This window comes from Carcharhinus amblyrhynchos, chromosome 9, assembly GCF_965287045.1.
Source record: "Carcharhinus amblyrhynchos chromosome 9, sCarAmb.v2.hapA, whole genome shotgun sequence".
Taxonomy (NCBI): domain Eukaryota; kingdom Metazoa; phylum Chordata; class Chondrichthyes; order Carcharhiniformes; family Carcharhinidae; genus Carcharhinus; species Carcharhinus amblyrhynchos.
The window spans coordinates 46662484-46678299 of NC_137332.1; the positions used below are offsets into that span (position 1 = coordinate 46662484).

Here is a 15816-nt window from a genome sequence, read left to right on the forward strand (position 1 = left end):
AAAGAACAAACAGGTTGTTCCAGTGGCAGTTGAAAGGGCTCTTAACGTGCAAAGATACTGTTCTGCTGAATTGTTTGTTTCCCTTTCCCAAACCAAACATTTTGCCACTTCCACAAAATCAATTTTGACAAGCTAAAGGTCTCTATGGACTTGAGCTGATGTGTTTTTTTTAAAGCAGCTATATCAAGACAACAAATGACTATGGAACTGACTTGAAAACCTGTTTGAAGAGGTTTGGGTGGTGATATCTCAAGCATATGCACATTGTCAACATGTCTAATTGATCAGGCTTTGAAGTCTGTATATGCATTATTCTTTATTGGAATAGGTTTAGTAGACTTATAAATAAATAATGTGCATCTTCAAAAATGTTCAGATCACAGATACAAACAAAGAAACTCTGGGACAATCCACCTCATATTGTGAAAAATAAAAAAAATTGGAACAGAAGTTTGTTATTATAAATGTTTTGCAATACAATCCTCATGCATTTTCTCAGCAAAGCTCTATTGCCATCACTTTACAGATCATAAATTGAAGAAGACACAGCCTGATACCTTAAGGTTCCCCAATGGCTCATTGTTTATCCTGCGAATCGTTCAACCGTACAAACCAGGGAGGTCCCAGCTTCAGTCTCTTCGAAATCAGTTGAACTGAGCTGAGGAAGCAGCATTGAGATTAGGGAAAGGGAAAATATGACCAGAGTTGCCAATCCTGATCATTTTCCAATGGCTCCTCTTGCAAATAGGAGTATGCAATCACTGGGTGGGATAGGATGAGTCTGTGATACCCTCACTGTAAAATAGGGTACACAAACAGGGTCAATGCTGGTCCACACTGGCAGCTTTAATCCCAGCATAAGTAGCAGCTTCACAGTTTGTGTAAATTTTGCGTTGCCATCTACAGGTCCGCCTTGAAATCAAATACCTAGAAGCCTGAAATTCTATCATCTTTTCGACAGTAGTGTTCAATAAAAGGGAGGTCACCATCTAATGAAGGACACTTGGAGGGCCCCCAATGAGATATACAGCAAGATGGCAGGTCTGAAGCTGCAGCAGCCTGAAGGGTAACATTGGGGCATATATAACAAATAAGAATTTGGACAGGAGAGGAAATCCCTCTGGATGGTCCTCTGGAGCCAGGAAAGTGACTTTCCCTGCCTGTGGCTCCCTCTTTATGCCACAATGTTGGGAATACCATCCCTAATTAAACCACCTCTAATTTAATGGTCACAATCAGCTGCCCACCTCTATTGAATGGGAAGCCAACTCATGTGTAGGCACACGACTGAGAACTTCCCTGGCAGCAAGAGTGAGTCAGATGCCGTCTCAACACGACTCCCTGCTTGGTTCCCCACTCTCCCCATTGTAGGCTGCCACTCACCTTTTCTCTCTGCAGATTTGTTTTGAATTAGCCCCCATTTAAGCACAAACCACATTACTCCTACTTGTTTGCTCCAGATGTTACGGTTTACAGCACCTAATGCATTATGATAATCCCTGTAACACAACCTATTGATCAGCTAATAATATATCCATTTAAAAATATTTCCACTAATTCCTATGGAATTAAATGAAAGACCTTACTGTTATTCAAATGCAACACACTCATGACCTTACTTCTGTCCAGTTACTTTGTCACACCTTCAAAGAAAACCAGAGTGACCCATATTGGTTTTATTTAATTTTTCGATTTGTTTCAAATGCTCCATAATTTTGTCTGTAAAAACGATTGCCTATTTTACTCAAAATGGATGTCAAACTCAATGCTCTGTAATTTGCAGGGTCCCTTTTGCTACTTTCTTCAAAAAAAATAGGAATAACATCTGCCTTTCTCCAGTCCCCAGACGCCTCTTCAGTGTTAAATGTTTTCTGGAAGATTTTTGCCAACGTTCCTGCAATTTCCTCACTTATTTCCTGAAGAATCATCAGCTGCATTTAAACTGGCCACTGAGATTTCTTCACCGTATGTTTGCACAGCTGTTTGGCAACCATGTTGCTAGTAATGTGAATAGTGTCATAGCTTTTCTTGTCTGGTCGTCGGTTAAATCTGAAGGAAAAAAATGTATCTTCCACTTTGGTAGCTGATGTAGTATCAGTTGTCAGACCTTAACCTGACCCCCAAACCTGACTCCAATCACAGTGATTGTACTTCATCCTTCAGTTTTCTTCTCTTTTTACATTTAACAGTAAAATTCATAATTATTAATCCAATAGCTTTGTAGGGTGGGGGGGTATGATGGCACAGTGGTTAGCACTGCTGTCTCACAGTGCCAGGGACCCGGGTTCAATTCTGACCTTGTGTCACTGCCTGTTTGCACATTCTCCCCTTGTCTGAGTGGGTTTCTTCCCACACTCCAAAGATACGCGGGTTGGATTCAGTGGCCAAGCTAAATTGCCTTTTAGTGTTAGGGGGACTAAAAGGGTAAATTTGTGTAGTTAGAGGGATAGGGCCTGGGTGGAATTTTGTCAGTCCAGGCTCGATGGGCCGAATGGCTTCCTTTTGCACTGTAGGGATTCTATGATTGTTTTATCATATTCAATTTGAAAATTCTCTTTGCCATTTTGATGACCTTTTTAAAGTCTGACCCTACCTTGGTATTAGAGCCTGCAGTTCCTGAGAAATGTTGCCCATGGGAGCTTCTGGTAATTCTCAGAAATTTCTCCTGTTCCCCCAAATTATTCACATTGATAATGCAGAGAGACTTGTACTGGAAGCTTCCAAACCTGCATCTGTGAGACCAGAAAGATTGCATTCATTCAAATATTTAGTACGTCTATGGATGAAGGACTGAACACTGGAGAGAATGAGGCCATGAAAGTGAAAAATAGAGGGTGTGTCAGTTATCTGCAGAGGGTGGAGAGACAACAGGCTGAGATAAGTACACATCCAGATCACAGAGGCCCACTCGCTGAAAGAGCCATGATTGGAACACTGATTTCCTGTGCAAAGATATGCCCACGTAAAATCAGGCAACACAGCATCAAGGACACCGGCCACTTCTACTAACCCAGAAGCAAGGCTGACGGAGGGTGACCAATATCCACACAAAAATAGAAAAAAATCAGCATCAATCTTCCAGCAGCTCCACATAGTTTGGGTCTCGAACTTTATCAACAGGGAAATGAAACTACCACTCTATTGGCTACGGAAATTTGAGGGCCCAGGGATGGGTGAGAAAGTGGGGGTCCAGGGACTAGTGAGGATCCAGGGAATGGGGAGTGAAGCAGAGTCAGGTCTGTGAAAAATAGGGGGAAAGGCCCCTTGGTGGTGGTGCCCCCCTGGTTGGGGGCGGAGTGGACAGCAGGTGTATCTGGTATTTTCCGGGAGAGAGGGCATGTGGGTGGGGTGGGGGGGGAGGTGGGGTGGGGCGGGTGGAGAGGGACCGCTCCTGGTAGAGGTGGTCAGATCTGTTGAGAGGCAAGGTGTCAGTCAGATCGTGGGGGGAGTAGGACATAGCGCCAGGCCCATGTGTTGGAGGGGAGAGGAGGAGTCAAATGGGCCTGTGGGGTTGGGGTGTGGCATGACACTGTGGGCTGATTAATCAGGGGATGTCCAGTGCGGAGCTCAATCTGGGTGTTGAGAATATTTGCGCTGAAGTTAGAAGTGCTTTTGTTTCTTCTAATTCTTTCAGTGTAACTATTGGTGTAAAACTGGCAGAATCATTCGAAGTTAGCGATTTTAATCACTTTGTTGGATGTTCCCAGCATAGCACAGTTGTCCAGGGGAAGTTAGCATCTCTGGACAATTGCTGCATAAACCTTTATCTGGGAACTTCCAAATGGAATTCCCAGCGCACCTTTGGGATTTTTTTTAGTTCATTTACGGGATGTGGGTGTCATTGGCTATACCAGCATCTAATGCCCAACCCTAGTTACTCTTGAGAAGTCCCCGAGATGTAGGTACACCCACAGCTCTGCCAGGGATGGAATTCCAAAATTTTGACCCAATGAAAACGAAGGAACGGCAATATATTTCCAAGTCAGGATGGCAAGAGGCAACTTGCAGTGGTGGTATCCCAGCTATCTGCTGAACTTGTCGTTCTAGATGGTAGTGATCATGGGTTTGGAAGATACTGCCAAAGGCACCTTGTTGAGTTCTTGCAGTGCATCTTGTCAGTGGTACGCACAGCTGCCAGTATTTGTCGGCGATAGAGGGCACATTTGTGGAAGGGGAAGCAGTCAAGTAGGCTTTTGTCAAAGCCTAAACTAGCAAACCCTTAGTCTTCACTCATCCTTCTACTTTCTTTTTTGAGGACTAAGAACAGTGGGCGTGCTACTAAGCAAACTGAATCGTCAGTTGAAATTCTGCCAGGCTTTATTTAAATCATATTTTTCTAATATTAGCAAGCATGTGAGAATGACAGGCCAAACATTGCCTTCATTCCGTGATAACTTTTACCTTTAGCTTTCAGAGAGGTATCAGCATTTAAACATATGCACAGATAACTTTCCTCAAATGTTGGCACCACTTCTCAAATATCATACCTCATAATTTTTATTATTATGCTTCTACAAACCTATTAATCTTAAACTCATAAATAATATTTCAATATATTTCTTGCAAGTTTACAAAATTTCTTGGTTTTTTTATCTCTGCAGAAGATATATCATTCGGATCCTGCCTTCATGTTTCCCTTTTATTACCCAATTTAGCTACACACTGGGAGATTGACAACATCTCATTTACCTGTCAGAGCTTGTGAAGCTGAAATAAAATCAGCAGAATAGCTATGTACTCTACTTAACAAAGCATAAAGAGAGTGCGGCCTATAAAAGTTTTCTCATCCCATTGTAGTATTTTAGATACCTCCCTCACAAAAGCTGATTAACAATCCATGTCGAATGTTGCTTACAATACCTGACTCTTGAAGGTGAAAAGAACATAAGAACATAAGAAATAGGAGCAGGAGTAGGCCATCTAGCCCTTCGAGCCTGCCCCGCCATTCAATAAGATCATGGCTGATCTGTCGTGGCTCAGTTCCACTTTCCCGCCCTCTCCCCATAACCCTTAATCCCTTCTCTTATCAAAAACCCATCAACCCGCTTCTTAAAAATATTTAGCGAGGCAGCCTCCACCACTTCAACGGGCAGAGAATTCCAGAGATTCACCACCCTTTGAGTGAAGAAGTTCCTCCTCAACTCCGTTCTAAACCGCCTCCCCTTTATCTTGAGGCTGTGCCCCCTAGTCCTACTGTCTTTTTTGAGCGGGAAGAGTCTCTCCACCTCTATCCTATCCATCCCATTCATCATCTTATACGTCTCAATGAGATCTCCCCTCATTCTTCTAAACTCTAACGAGTACAAGCCTAGTTTATTCAGCCTCTCCTCATAGCTCAATCCCCTCAACTCCGGTATCAGCCTAGTAAACCTCCTCTGCACTCCCTCCAGGGCCAAAATATCCTTGCGCAGGTGCGGCGCCCAAAACTGCACACAGTACTCCAGCTGCGGCCTCACCAATGCCCTATACAGCTGCAGCAAGACCTCCCTACTTTTATATTCAATCCCCCTCGCTATGAAGGCCAGCATCCCATTCGCCTTCCTGACCACCTGCTGCACCTGCAAGCTGGGTTTTTGCGATTCATGCACAAGGACCCCGAGGTCCCTCTGCACCGTCGCCTGCTGCAGTTTTTCGCCACGTAAGTAATAGTCCTTCCTACCATTCTTCCTACCAAAGTGGACCACCTCACACTTGCCAACATTAAATTCCATTTGCCATTTCCTGGCCCATTCGCCCAGCCTATCTAGATCCTTCTGCAGACTCTCCACACCCTCCGCACAATTTGCCGTTCCCCCAATCTTGGTGTCATCAGCAAATTTCGACACCCTGCACTCGGTTCCCTCCTCCAGATCATCTATATAAATGGTAAATAGCTGAGGCCCCAGCACCGACCCCTGGGGCACCCCACTAGTCACCATCCGCCAATCCGAATAGCACCCATTGACCCCCACTCTCTGCCTCCTATTTGACAACCAATCCTCTATCCACGCTAACACCCTACCCCCAACTCCATGTCCCCTGACCTTCTGCAATAACCTCTTGTGAGGTACCTTGTCAAACGCCTTCTGAAAATCCAGAAAGACCACATCCACCGGCTCTCCTCTATCCACTGCCCTAGACACATCCTCATAGAACTCCAGTAAATTTGTCAGACACGACTTCCCTTTAATGAAACCGTGTTGCGTCCGCCCTATCAAGCAATTCCCTTCAAGATGCCTCGCAATTTCCTGCTTAATGACGGATTCTAACATTTTACCTACCACAGACGTTAAACTAACCGGCCTATAATTCCCCGCCTTTTGCCTGGCACCCTTCTTAAACAACGGCGTAACATTAGCCGTTTTCCAATCTTCCGGCACTTCCCCGGAATCCAGCGACGTCTGGAAAATAACCACCAAGGCATCCACTATCACCTCCGCCATTTCTTTCAGAACCCTCGGATGCATTCCATCCGGTCCTGGGGACTTGTCCACAATCAGCCCCTCCAGTCTGTCGAGCACCACCTCTCTAGTAACAGTAATGTCATTAAGACCCTCCATTCCTACCACCTTTCCATCGCTAACACCCGGCAAATTATTCACGTCCTCCTCCGTGAAGACAGAAACAAAAAAGTTATTCAAGACCTTCGCCATATCCCCATCCCCTACCACTAGCTCCCCTTTCTCATCCTCTAAAGGACCAACGTTCACCCTAGCCAGCCTCTTCCTTTTTATATATTTATAAAAACTCTTGCTATCCTTTTTTATATTAAGTGCTAGCCCAGCCTCATAGCTTCTCCTACCCTCCTTTATCAACTTCTTTGTCAATCTTTGTTGACATTTAAACCTTTCCCAATCCTCTTCTCGCCCACTGCTCTTAGCTACTCTAAATTCCTCCACTTTTAATTTAACACTTTCCTTCACCTCCTTCGTTATCCACGGCTTATTACCTCTCTTCCTACTGTCCTTTTTAACCATCGGAATAAATTTCTGCTGAGCACCAAGAAAGATCTCCTTAAAGATCCTCCACTGCTCCTCAGCAGACCTACCTTCCAACACATTCCCCCAGTCCACATTCGCCAATTCTTCTCTCATCCTACCATACTCCCCTCTATTCAAACAAAGGACGCGTGTCCGGGAACCCACTTTCTCCTCCTCCATCTGCACCAGAAACTCCACCATACCATGATCACTCTCTCCAAGAGGATCCTTCACCGCAAGGTCCCTAATTCTACCCGCCTCATTACATAGCACCAGATCCAAGATAGCTCGCTCCCTCGTCGGCTCCAACACACACTGTTCAAGGAAATTATCCCGGCAGCATTCCAAGAACTCCTCCTCGAGACCACCTCGTCCAACATGGGTCGACCAATCAATATGCAGATTGAAATCTCCCATAACTACTGCCGTCCCATTCCTGCACGCCGCACTTATTTGCGTGTTAACAGCCCGCCCCACCTCCAGATCATTATTCGGGGGCCTATAGACGACACCCACCAGCGTCTTCCTCCCTTTGCTGTTCCTAATCTCCACCCACCACGATTCCACGTTCTGCTCTTTGGCTCCGATATCATCCCTTGCTACCACCTTGATACTATCCTTAATCAGCAGAGCTACGCCACCCCCTCTTTCCTCCTGCCTATCCTTCCTAAACACTTGATAGCCCTGTACATTCATCTCCCAGTCCCTGTCACCTTGCAGCCACGTCTCTGTAATGGCCACCAGATCGTATCCATTTGTGTCGATCTGCGCCACCAGCTCATCCACTTTATTCCGAATGCTTCGTGCATTCAGATAAAGCGCTTTCATCCCAGCCTTCACCTGGACCCTATTTGCCGTAACGCCACCAATTGGGACATCCTCGGCCTCTTCCCTTACCTGTACCCTATCCTTAACTTTAGACCTCGTAGCGTCACCTACCCTCGCACCCTCCCCCCCCCTAATTAGTTTAAAGCCCTGTCTACAGTCCTCTTTACTTGATTCGCCAACACTCTGGTCCCAGCACGATTCAGACCAACCCCATCCCGCCCGAACAAGTCCCACCTACCCCAATACTGGTGCCAATGCCCCATAAATTCGAACCCATTCCTCCCACACCAATCCCTGAGCCACCCATTCACTTCCTTTATCCTGTCAACCCTACGCCCGTCTGCACTCAGTTCAGGCAGTAGCCCAGAGACGACCACCTTGTCGGTTCTACTTTTTAATTCCATTCCCAGCTTCTCATACTCCCTCCGCAGATCCTCAGTCCGCACTTTGCCTACGTCGCCGGCACCCACATGTACTACAACGACCGGGTTCTCACCCTCCCACTCCAGGTTCCTCTGCAGCCCAGCTGTGACATCCTGTACCCGAGCACCAGGCAGACAACACACCCTTCTGTGCACTTTGTCATTGTGACAAAGGACAGTGTCAATACTCTTCACCCCACTATCTCCAATCACTACTATGTTCCTTTTCCCCTTCTCTTTGCCTATGTCCTGCTGCATCACTGTACCGTGTGCAGTTTGCTCACCAACCTCACCTGCCTCGTTCTCGTCCAGACTGGAAGCAAGAACCTCAAACCTGTTATGCAGATTAAGAGGCTGAGGCCTCCGCTCCTCACCCCCCTTCCTCCTCCTCCCAGCAGCCCCCTTTTGTCCCTGACCCTTAGATTTAGCCAGTCTAGGGGCACCCTCTCTCCCCCTGATGAGCCTCAGTGTCTGTAGCTCAGAGGCCAGCTCATCCACCTTGAGCTGGAGCTCCTCCAGCAACCTGCACTTACTGCAGACATGGTCACTGGGAAGGACCCTGGGGTCTGCCAGTTCCCACATCATACACAAACCACACATCACATGCCCCTCCATTATTCACTGTAATTTTTTATGGGAAAAAATTTTTTTTTCCTTGTTTCTTGCTGTAGTAGTTTTGAAAAAATTTTTTTTCCTTGTTTTTTTTCAAACAAACTCACCTGGCCTTTTTTCCCTCCAGCCCTTTTTGATATTAAGCCCTATTAACTCACTCTGCTTCCCCCTCACTCCGCTGCCCGCTCAGACGCTGCCCGCTGTCTACACCAGGCCTCCTTTTAAACCTGGCGCTGATTTAAAGCAGGCTGGTCCACAAATGCCTTTTCACCACACCCTCAGAATTCTTAAAGCAGTAAATACAATAAATAAATGCTTTAAACAGTTCTACAAAGAGTAAAGTGCTTTAAACTTATTTTAAACAGGTTTTTAACAGGTAAAATCTTAGCTCTGTCTCTCTCTCTCTCAGCTCCAGCAAACAATGGAAGGCTTCACCGTGTGGCCCCTTGATAATTAAGCAGGCTGGTCCACAAATGCCTTTTCACCACACCCTCAGAATTCTTAAAGCAGTAAATACAATAAATAAATGCTTTAAACAGTTCTACAAAGAGTAAAGTGCTTTAAACTTATTTTAAACAGGTTTTTAACAGGTAAAATCTTAGCTCTGTCTCTCTCTCTCTCAGCTCCAGCAAACAATGGAAGGCTTCACCGTGTGGCCCCTTGATAATTAAGCAGGCTGGTCCACAAATGCCTTTTCACCACACCCTCAGAATTCTTAAAGCAGTAAATACAATAAATAAATGCTTTAAACAGTTCTACAAAGAGTAAAGTGCTTTAAACTTATTTTAAACAGGTTTTTAACAGGTAAAATCTTAGCTCTGTCTCTCTCTCTCTCAGCTCCAGCAAACAATGGAAGGCTTCACCGTGTGGCCCCTTGATAATTAAGCAGGCTGGTCCACAAATGCCTTTTCACCACACCCTCAGAATTCTTAAAGCAGTAAATACAATAAATAAATGAATTCACTCCGAGTCCCTTTAACAAGAGTTACATCTGTTGAAGTATTGACCTTCCATTTCCACCTATTCTACTCACAGCAGAACAGGTCCTGCCAACCTGTAGTGTGCTCACTTATCTGGGATGGGTGGGAGAGATCTTGTCATTTCGACACTAGTCATAAATGTCTGAGTCATGGTTGTCTACCAGGGAAGGGGAAAGACACCACAGGTCAGCCATACTTTTGGATGCCAGCAGTACTGGACTTTTGAACGGCCTAATATTTTAATAATGTATCCAAAAGACTGCTGCTTTACGTATCTAGGGAGCTCCAGACTCCAGGGTAATCACTGGAGTAGGTACAGCAAGCTTCATACTATTCACAATGTCAAAGCACCCACATTGAATTCACTGACTGATCTGGCAGGGTCTCTATTAGGGGAATGGTGACGCAGACATCCCTGATGCTGCCACTCATTCTAATGAACACAAGTACTGTGTCAAATCTTCCCTGGCATTTTCCATTGGAATCTGCTGTTACCCCTACCATCTGTCTCATGTTTTCTGTGATGGCCCTCAGGCCATTCATATGAGTGCAATGCTCATGCAAAATTCCCTTTTGGAACAACTTGATTATTGTATCCAGAAAAGAGCCGGGGTAGATCCAACGACCAGCCCCGTTACTGAAAACTTCCAGAAATTTGGCTAGAGGAGGTGGTGCCAAGGAAATTGTTTGAGAGCAATATGTAGAACCCTTTAACCAACATAGCTAGTGTACAGCAGCTGTGGTCAGAGATGGCCAATCATGTGAATAATATTTCTTCTTTGTGTCAATCATAGGACCAAACGAGATAAAAGGCGTCTGTGCTGAGATAGAGGGAAAATATGGTAGGACTGGTTGGTGACATCTGGATTATGCATGCCCCAAACACTCAGGCATTTTTATGATGCTGTCTACAAAACAATCACTCCACTTGGAAGGGCTTAATAAACCCATCTGCAGCTGAACCTCAAACCTGACAATTGCCAAAAGACACTTAGAACATAGAACATCGAACACTACAGCACAAACAGACCCTTCGGCCCACAAGTTGCGCCGATCATATCCATACCTACCAGGCCATAGAACTATCTGTAACTCCCAATCCCATTAAATCCCATGTACTCATCCAGAAGTCTTTTAAAAGACCCCAGCGAGTTCACCTCTACCACCTCCGATGGCAGCCGATTCCACTCACTCACCACCCTCTGAGTGAAAAACTTACCCCTAACATCTCCCCTGTACTTGCTTCCCAGTACCTTAAACCTGTGTCCTCTCGTAGCGACCATTTCAGCCCTGGGAAATAGCCTCTGAGAATCCACCCAATCTATTCCTCTCAACATCTTATAAACCTCTATCAGGTAATCTTATCTCATTATTGATGATTTCACAATGACACACAACTGGAAACACAGCATCTAGTCAGTGGGGCACAGGCACAGTTGCATGTCCTGATCTCCATGGAGGAGAAAGTGCTCCCTATTACAGAAATGACTGTTATTAAATCCGTTGTACCAAGGCTTCTCCTCAGTGACTACTCCACAGTCAGGCATCAGGAAAGACAATTCCTTATTGTCTACTATTTTCACACTCAAAACGTTGACTGCCCACATAGGGTGGTTCCCAACAGCTTAACCCATGCCTGAGGTCACATGACCCTTTCCCTTAAAAGCTGCCAGTACCCCAAAGGCCAAGGTTGCACACCAATTCTGGTACAGAAATTCAATTGAGGACTTCAGTGGCATGGATAAAGAAAAAGGATGATGAGTATGCACAATGGAGTGCTTGGTGCATTGAGAAACCTGCCCAAAAACCAGCAGTCAAAATGTCAAGGAGCATGGCGGAGTCCAGCACTAACTTGACAGAGGGTTTTGCTCAGAGCCCATCTATAGCCTCATTCATAGCAACACGTTGGAAACTTTTTCATCACTCCATACATCAATGGGACTTATCATATCTTCATTGGAAGAAGGTAGCGCATGGAGTCCATCTTCTGCAGCATGGAAGTGGTAGCCAACTTGGAGAGTCACCCATTATGCTGGTTTTGATGCCTGATATTCCAGCTTCCATTGCAGCACAAGCAGAGGCTACCCAACAACTAGTTGTTGTCAAGGAAATTGAGACTTTGGCCACCAAAAGCTGCATAATGGCTGGGCCCTTCCATGCTGCAGATGAAGTCACATGAGCTTAGCTTGGTGCCATGCAGAGTCAGGCTGCTGCCATCACAGCTGTGAGTACCAGTCTTCAAAAGTGATTACAAGGTGTCACAGCAATTTGGATTGGTGAGACACGGCCTGGAAGAGTGACAGTGGTTCCATGGAGCATGGGGCTGGTGTCCTCTCTCAGGGAGAAATTGACTGTCCTCCTATCACTGCCACTTTGCCAGTGCCTTGCTGTTGCTTGCCACTCAGCCAATCCAGGCTCCTGCTTCCTGTGGATGATGATGTTGAACATTTCCAAAAATAGCAGGTGTATGTGTTATAATGAGAATTAAAGTCAACGAGTGAACTTGAAAGAGTGCTTTTGTTACCATGTTAGCTCAAGAGTGTAATAATTCTTGTTCATCAGTTAGGCAAAAGACAACTGCAACGTTTATTTACATACAACTAGAACACTGAGGATTGCAGCCTGTGGCTGCAGCCAGCTTCCGAGAAGAAGGCTCTGGAACAGAAACCTGAGCTCACCAGGGTGATCGCCATACCCTGCTCCCCAACTGTTTCCCCGGGTGATGTGGCTACGACTCTATGATGGATCCTTAGAGGGACAATCACCTCAAGAAGGGTTTCATCGATAACTTGCAGCGCCCTGTTAGTTTTGTCACCTTAGCTGGATTGAAAAGGTACATAAGATTTCTTATTCTTTTCTCACACCCTGCTTTAAGTGAGTGTTTTATAAAAGTCCTTCTTTCTCTCGTTCAACTTGAGTATTGCAATTGCAAGCATCGATTGGCTGCTTTTGAGATACCCAAGACTGGGGACTGAGACTAAGATTGCTCTGTCTTCTGAAAAAAGTTTTAACCTCAGAGGGAGTGACTTCTGGCTGCATTACAAGAGCTCCTGTCCGGGAAACCACTCATCTGCAAGCAGGTGGCTCAATGGCAGGAGTCATATTCCGAAAATCCTGCCCCGCATTTCGGTCCCCAGTGTCTGAAAACTAATACAGAGAATGCTGTCAAATCTGCTCCCTGTGACCACCAGTGTAGCTGCAGCTTGGCTGGAATCACTGCAGCATTTCCACAGCGGGGAAATTGCCACAGATTGAAATTAAGTCACTATAAGTCCCATTGATAAATGGAATGACAAAAATGTTTCCAAGATGCTGCTATGAATGAAGCTATAGATTCTAGAATCATAGCTATCATTTGCTGCGTGTCCTTGGGAATTGACCTCAGAGCCTGCATTCAGATGTGCTGTTGCTTGAGGTGCCACATTGTTACCCAGTCTGCCAGCTCCTTCATGCTCTGTGAATCATTCAGTACCATATCCTCACTTACACTAGTTCAGCCAGGGTAGCAACATTAGAGCTGGTGTGTGGGAGTGAGAAAGTAAGTGATGTAGGAGGTGATATCAGGAAGTTAATGTCGAGAAACATCTGGCATAACATTGCTCTCGGGACTCCAAAGTGGCCTTTTCCTCAGCGTTATGAATTAGCTTTGGAGGATGTCTCCCTCTAATGGAACATATTTGACGGTATTACCGTGCTCAAACGGAGAAATGGGTTTTAAGGTTCCACTTGCAAACAGTTGTGATTATGGGAGATGACAACACAATAATGTAATGTCCTGAGTTAGAGAAGCCCTCAGCCATAGCGCAGTGTCAAGGTTATTTTGTGCACTTGTGTTAATTTTCAAGGGTGAACAGTGTTGTGTTTAAGGAGGAGCCAGAGTGTGCCACTATGTTATGTCTTCTGTTTTTTTCAGACCAGTGATCTATTTCCAGCACTGGTCTTGAGTTCTGTGAATGAGAGGGTTGCTCAGTTCTCACTCGATATGGAGTTTCAGGTACGATTTTGCAGCATTTTCTCATGACTATGTAATTGTCTTCCTGACCTTTGTAGGGCTTGTTGGTCAACTTCATTAAAATGTTGAGGCCACAGTTATTGCCTCTTTCCAATGTCCAGCTCATTTCTTTGGGTGTCTCTGCCAGCACCTGCACTTGAAGATTAAAATTCCCACAAAATCTCAATTCATCAGTTTTCTTTACATCTCTGTCAGTAATCTCAACATCATAATACATTCACAACAGGGAGCAGAGCGAGAAAGCCAAGACTTGGGGCACATCACACCCTTTGAAGCATGACGGTGATCTCAGCTTCTGTTTTAAATCATTACAGCTGGGCCTAATATGGGATTTTAAATAAACAAATAAAAAGACACACTTGGGAGCCAAGTCTGAAGTGTATTTGAACAATATGGTGGTGCGTGATTACTTGTTTTTTTTCAATTCTAGATCACTTTTGAGTGCATTGAAGATCCATCCAAAGATTTGGAATGAAAAATCATTTATATGGGTTGAATAAAAAGTGAAGAATTTGACCAAGAATATGAGTTTTGAGCTCTGTCATGTGGGACTCATTCCTGCTGGCAGAGACATTGTTGAAAATCCTTCCCTTATCCCAGATCGGATGCAGATAGAGCAGCTGTTGTTGTAATAACCTACGCCTACTGAGGTCAAGAATTGATCAAGGTTGGGTATTATACAAATAATGAATACAAAAATCTAGAGCTGCATGAAAATCCTCTTGTGAAACCAGATTTTTCTAAGCCTCAGCGAAACATTTTGGCATCCAATCTACGAGTTACAATATTTTATATCAACTGGGATAACAGTGGTGAAAAAACAGATGATTTTGAACATACAGGTCCCACTATGTAATCCATTCCTTCCACAAGTATGTTACCCTCATGCTTCAAAGTAATACAAGGGAAAAATAAAAAGAACTGTTAAATTTAAAGATATTGGGGCAAATGTTACTGTCCCACCCACCACCGGTATCTGAGCAGGTTAGGAGCAGACTGTGGAAAGGTCCTTTGACCTTGGGTTTCGGGGCAAGTGAAGCCAGAAAATCCTGCCCACGATATCAGAACATGTGAAGCATTCACAACAAAATAGGTGAACAAATAGCACAAATAGAATGAAAGGATTTGATTTAGTAAATGTTATGCAGGCATGGTTGGAAAGTGGCTAAGATTAAAAACTAAATATTTCAGGATTGTTGACTTTTTAAAGAGCAAGGCACAATGGAAAAGGTGGCCTGATAATAAAGGATAGATAAAGGCAGTCAAGAGAAAATCAAAATATGCAATGAGTTTAGGCGTCCCTTAGAAACAACAAGGATTAGAAAAACATGGTTGGAGTAGTTTATCATCCTCAGAAAAATGGTTGTAGTGTGATTTACGTGTACCAAGGGTGACAGAATAATCATGGTGGACTTCAAATTTCATACTGACTGGGCAAACCAACTTTGCAGTAATAGTGTAAAAGATTAGTTTGTGAAATGTATACAAACAACATAACATTTTCTTTTAGATGTAGTATTTTGCATTGAGAAAATGTTAATTAATAACCTTGTAATAAAGGAACCACCAGTGAAAAGTAGTATGGTGGCAGTGTGGTTAACGCTGCTACCTCTCAGCATCAGGGACCAGGGTTCAATTCCCAGCTTGGGTCACTGTCTGCGCAGTCTGCGCAGTCTACACATTCTCCCCATTTCCATGTGTGTTTCCACCACCTGCTCCAATTTCTTCCCACGGTCCAAAAGTCATGCTGGTCAGGTGTATGGGTCATTCTAATTCTCCTTCAATACACCCCGAACAGATGCTGGAGCCTGGCCACTCAGGGTCTTTCATACTAACTTCATTGCAGTGTTAATCTAAGCCTATTTGTGACACTAATAAATAAAACTAAACTGATCATGAGCAAATAGAATTTATTGAGTATGAGGGTGATTCAATCAAGTGCAAGACAGAGCTTTAAAACTAAATCAAGTGAACTGTTGGAACGAGGAGCGAGTTTGCTAAGC

General features: G+C 44.5%; 1 pseudogene; it reads left to right on the forward strand.

Moving 5' to 3' along the window:
* Nucleotides 1-14741, forward strand: part of LOC145348273 (histone chaperone ASF1-like) — an 84831-nt pseudogene extending 70090 nt beyond the window's left edge.
* The last annotated feature ends 1075 nt before the right edge of the window (nt 14742-15816 follow it).